Source organism: Castor canadensis, chromosome 8, assembly GCF_047511655.1.
Source record: "Castor canadensis chromosome 8, mCasCan1.hap1v2, whole genome shotgun sequence".
In the NCBI taxonomy this organism is placed as follows: Eukaryota; Metazoa; Chordata; class Mammalia; order Rodentia; family Castoridae; genus Castor; species Castor canadensis.
Window position 1 is genome coordinate 106,124,417 of NC_133393.1, and position 6,374 is coordinate 106,130,790.

Sequence of the window (6,374 nt, forward strand, 5' to 3'; positions counted from 1 at the left end):
CCATACTTCATACCTGTAATCTCAGCAACTTGGGAGGTGAAGATTAGGAGGATCTCAGTTCCAGGCTAACCCGAGCAAAATGGGCAAAATGTTAGTGAGACTCCATTTCCATAAACAACTTGGAGTGGTAGAGCATGCCAGTGATCCCAGGATGTGTACAAAGAAGGATAAGAGGGACAAGACTGGCTCCAGGAAAAAAGTAAAAGACCCTATCTGAAAAATAACTAAAAGCGAAAAGAAATGTGGGGAATGGCTCAAGTGGTAGAGTGCCTGCCTAGCAAGCACAAGGCTTTGAGTTCAAACCCCCATATTGCCAAAAAAAAAAAAGGAAAAGAAAAAGACACATAGGACAACACTGTTGCCATTTTCTAAAGCTACAGGTAAGCTCTTTTCTGGGAAAGTCTTTGGAAGACAGTTATTAGAATTCTTGGAGCAGCTCCACACAGCAATATCTTTGAAAAGTTTCTCACGGATCATGATTTTGAGCCTCTTAATCACTTGTTCTCAGAACAGACCCAAGCACAGGTTCTTAAGTTCAGACCCCCAGAACTCATCAGACTGCACATGTGCTCAGGTCAGCACAGATGGAGGTGATGGTACATACATCATCCTTAATTCTCTTCTGTTGCTTTAGCCAAAATTTTCATTTAGTTTTGGCTACTAAATTCTATTGTTGAATCATAGTGACCAACAACCAGAGTGTGTTTTAAAGTTATAAAATATTTAAACATGCAGAAGAAAATAGCAGACATGTACAAACTTCTTACTAAAATTAACATATATTACCAGCTTGTTTGATTTATCACAGATTACTCAATCTTTCTTAATATGTGTTTTTATTTGCCCAGGCCTCCCATCTACTGTATTTCTGCATACATATAACCACCTTGTCAAGTCACTGATTTTAAGTCCCTAATGTGTCCTCTTCAGGGTCTTAATTTTATTATTTAAATGTGTTATTATTATCTCAAATTACCAGTATTCACAAATTTGAATAGAATTCTTCATACAGAACATTTTTTACAACAACAAATGAGACAGGTTGATGACAGAGCCCTGTGACCCACCACTAATGGCTAAGGCAATGATTTGTTTCTATGGCTCTGTGCCTTTGTTTATATGGTTCCTTCTGCCTGGAATGGCTTCATACCTTCTTCCTCCATTGAACTTACATTAATTAATATAAGACTCAGGGTCAACTGCTACAAAAACCCTTTCTAGAACATCACCCGCTAAGTTAGTTGCCCCTTCGTGCACTTCTCTGTCATAGCACCTGTGCTCTATGGTGATCTCTGGCCACTTGTCTAACTTTCCATCTCCTTTTTTCATTTTAAGGTCAAATCTATTGTTGTATTTACTTTTGTTTGCTTAACCCTTATGAATGTATCAGGATGAAAAAATACTAGCTCATTTAAGTGCTTAAAAATCATTATTAAACAAATATGCAAGACTACAACAATTTAGCTCAAATCTTCCTTCCATTACAGGCATCCCCTTTTCCTGAATTCCTCTGACAGGTGCTCTTTTCTACCCACTGGGCAATCTAGTCCTTATTTGAGTGGTTCTAGATTTTGAAAGTCCTTTCAGTAAGCTCCCAAACACTGTAAATTCTCCTTATAAATAACTCTTTTTTTGATTGTCAAAGAGTCTTTTCTGGTACTTACTTGGACAACTAAGTAGTTATTCATGAGCAAGTTTTTTTGTTTTTTAAAGCATATTGTTAGCAGAGCTGAAGAAATTATTTCAGTGCTGAGGACTGGAGTACTTTGGGGGGATCCCATTAAGAATTTTTACCCTGAATTCTTTCCAGAAGCTAATTGGAGCTGTAAGGACCACAGCGCACAGGTGTTCCGTGTTCTCTACAGCTCACATTCCTACATAAACATGCCGCTACTTTCTGAGCATGGCAAGCTCCTGGGTGGTCCTTGGGCTGCCTTCAAAAGGAAACAAGTTGGCCTTCTCTCTCATGGCTAATCATTTGAAGACCTGGTTAGCACTGGACTAGACTTTATTCTGGACTTTCTCTTTATTGAGTCCAGAGTTCTCACCTGGGGGAGAACCCAAGTAACTAAATCTGGCCCAAACCTAATTGAATAGCCAAAGAGTCATAGAGAAAGGAAAGCTGGACACACAGCTAACGTCTGTGCTAAGTTCAATGTCTTTCACTAAGCATTTGATTTTGTTACTTAGCAAGGTGGAAGCAATTGACATTTTCCCCTAGAAATATGGAAGCAAACCATTTCCTTAACATTCCAGCTTTTGTGTTCCAGGTTGCAAATATTTCCAAATGGTAAGCAGTGGGCAAAATTTTAGAGCCGAGAGTCATTATTCTTTCAATATAGAATGTCAGTGTCTCCTTTGCCAGGTTCTGTGCTAGGTACTTTGTAGACCTTACCCAATGTAACCTTCAGAATAATCCTGAAAAATATTATTATCCCCACTTTATAGATGAGGCTCAAGAAAGTTAAGAAACATTTCTAGTGTCTTAGAATTACTATGTTGCAGAAACCATTCAAATCCACGTGGTTCTGCTTCCAAAGCCCACAGGCTTTTTTAGCTGGCCATTCTGCCCCTTGTTTTCAGATTTAGCCTTGCCGTGAGACCCTGCACTTGGAATTGGCCTTTACTCCCTGATCTGGATCATCTTTTTGATCTGCCTGTGATTAGGTATCATCCACTTCAGACAATGTCATAACATCCTTGCCTAATAACCAGAGTATGTCTAATTTTGTTTCAAAATAATGCCGTCTTTAAGAATATCCAGAATACATTTACATGTTGTTTGCACATTTGCTAGCTTCTCTCTTTTTACCAGAATTTGGGGTTACTAAGAAGGAAATGGGGTGGGGGGCAATCTGTACCTAATAAGACCCAACAGAAGTATTAGGTAGGAAGCCAAATTTATTTTTAAAAGCCTTTGTCTTCCAGATTGAGAAGACAAAGATAACTTTAATATACCTTGTTAGTATTTTGCTCATTATTTTAGGCTTTCCCCCTTTCTGGTTCATTTTGATACTCTATGCTTCATAGCTAATTCTTTCAGCCAGGGGTTGGCTGAATCTAACCACTTATTTTTGTAAACAGAGTTTTAATGGAACACAACCACACTCAGTCTTTTTCATGTTCTCTGTGGCTATTTTCATACTAAATAGTGAAGTAGTTGCAACCAAGACTGTAAGGTCCCCAAGCCTAACATATTTACTTTCTGACCTTTTGCAGAAATAGTTTTCTGAACACTGCTCTAGGCAGACCAAAAATGTATCAGTGCTACAGTTCAGCAAGGAATCTGTGTCTAGACTTGGATGTGGAGGAATTTGAACTTGGATGGCTGGACTGAACCATCTTTAAAGGCTCTTCCAACCCTGCATTTCAAGGACTTAAAAACTCAGTATTATATATATTTTTCTCATAAATAAAGCATATGAGGTAGGACTAGGACAGCAGATGTGGACTTGTAGCAAATCTTGGAGTGCGGCGGGTATGTTAAAAACAGGCATTTCTGTTTTGTTAATTCTTACTATGCTGATGTGAGAGTGTAGCAAACTCTGCATCCAGCACATTAGTTAAATTTTGAATGGTCTCTAAAGACAGTTAAGACTGAATACATGGAAGTGGGTTGTGTCCGATTAGATGGGCATCACTAAGTATTGGAGAGAAACCTATCTACATAATTATACCATTTTGTTTGTCTGTGTTTGTAAAATATTATTCATGTCTTCTGTGAAAACTCCCTCCAGTCATGGAAGTGCTTAATTTTGTGAATGTTTTATTAATTTATTTATTGATCATCAACTTTATGCACACTGTTATATGAAACAAGAGAGGAAATGTGGTCACTACCCTGCAGAACTCTGTTGCTCTATTTTGGGTGCTCTCCCCATGCCTCAGGACCTTTTGTAATGTTTTGATTATTTTTTTAAAGTATTTCTGAGTAATTAAGATGCATGTCGGAAAAATTATGTGTAACGTCAAAGGGTCCAAAACTTGGGACGTAATGTCGGCTGGATTCCTTTTGGCATCTCTGGGAACTTTGGCTGCATGTTAATTAGAAAACACATGTTTTAAAGTTGCTTTTCTTTTTTTAAAGCCTCCTATATTCTCTCTAGATCTTCATTTGGCTGACTGGCTAGTCACCTGGTCTTTGAACTTGGTCCAAACTTTCTCTGGATACAAGAAGGATTTCAAAAGTAGATATTCAAAGACATCTGGTCCCTGGTGTATTATTTAGAATCATCATGTACAAATATATATGCATATGTATTTTAAAATATTAATTTGGTATTTTTCAAACAGTCATGCTTAAAAATATGCTGAATTCAAATTATTTTCCTGTTGAATTTAAAATTATAACAAACATGGGTGAGTCATACCACAGAAATACATGTATGACTTTAAATGATTTGCATGAAGAGAAGAGTAACTTATGGTTTGAAAGTGGGAAGGAGGTCTTATCTTTGAAGGATAAAAACATTACACCAATGAAAAAGAGATTTGTTTCATTCGTGGACATTGAGGAGGGATTATGGGCATGACTCAGGAGGAAGTCAGAGCTGTCTGCACGTTACACTGGGTAGCACCATGATGAATGTGTTGATAGGATGTGTCCCAATTGTTAAGTCAGCAGACATTTGAATATTTTGTCTTCTGAGTCAGCAAAAAGAAGAATTTTCAGCACATAGCCCTTTCGGATTTCCTCTCTTTTCTTCACCTATAAGTATATAATAAAATATTATATGTTAGGTACTTCATAATTATTTATTGATGAATGATTTTCATAGTTTCAATCAACTTATCAGATTGTCTACTGAGAATCAAAAGTAATTGAATGAACTTAAACTTATAGGTAAGAAAATTCCGGGGAGAAAATTTATAAGTTCTGAAATTATTTAAAAGAGAACTTATGTAATGGTTCTCCATGACTCCATTAAAATTTATTTCAGGTAATACCAATTTGTCAATAGATTAATTGGCGCAACCACCCATTTGCTCACTTAACGAGTCATAATTTCTTTCTAACAAGTAATAAAGTAACTTGTGTTTCAATGAGGCTGCTCAACAAACACCTTACTTTGGAGAAGGAAAATTTCTTGGGTTTAAAAAAATTCAAGCATGTCATCAATATCAATGATTTAAAAACATAGTATGCAGAGTTTTTGTCTTTCGATATATTTTCAACACAGACTATTGCTTTTCTTGCTTCCCATAACTTACAGATTTTCTTTCTTGACAGAGAAAGGAGTTGGATGATAAGCAGTTCACTGGAAGTATTTTTATACATGGATGGGGGATGAATCTGTGTATACATGATAGTGAATGTGTGCTTTGATACAATGGGGGTATGAAGATTCATGTGTGAAGACACCCAGTGGCTTTCAGTTGGGAATTTTTTCAAGCAATTGTACTAACAACTGCAAAGCAATATGTCTTTGGTGAATCAATAATGATGAAAACCAATCTTTTGGCAAGTTGGATTTTGGATGAATTGATAGTCAAGGACTAAATATTTGACTATTTTTTTCACACACTGGTCTATCTCTTATGGAAGTACTCTCCCCTCTTCCAAAATAAACTCAGTTATGGTCTCATCTGAAGGCAGGTGGATGAAGTTCCACCATATTTGCCAACCTATAGCTTTATAGTAATGGTCGCATTCATGCGAAGAAAAATATCTCTTAAAGTGTCTTTTTTGTAGAATGTAAATGATATTTTTATTTAATCAACATTTCAATATGATACCATTAAAGACATTTTAAACATTGAATGGCTGAGTCATAGCTCCTAGTAGAGGTATGGAAGGTCAAAGAGATGCTACATATGAAAGGAAGGGAAAGAGAAAAAAAGCATATGCTTTAAAAAAATTGGTAAAAGCACTCAATGCTGTAAGAAACACATGAAAGATGCCTGAAGAAATAAAATGGCATGGGCCTGTGTTTTGTGGGTGCTTTTGTATATAGTCGTATATCCTAGAATGACATAAAGAAGGTAATGGGTATATGTGTGTACCAAGCACAGAAGGTCCACCTTTCCAAAATATTCAACCTTCCCCAGATATCTAGCAGCAAATAGTTAGTAACAGATACAGGTAATTTCCATGCTTTCTTTGTTGATTCACTGTGCCCATATACCTTAGCAACTGAAATGAGAATGTAAGGACCAGAGATAGGGCGTTGGATGGGACAATGGACAAATGCCTCTCCCCTAATGTTTTCAGTGGTGACAGCTGAGCCTGATGAGAAAAGCATGCTAGAACTGACTCTATGAATAAAGAAAGGGATTAGGTGTCACTGTCAAAATTTGATCCAATTGTTTTCTGTTACCACCACAGAAATATCTTTATAGAACAACCCAAGATGGTTTCCCCACGTTTCCCTTTG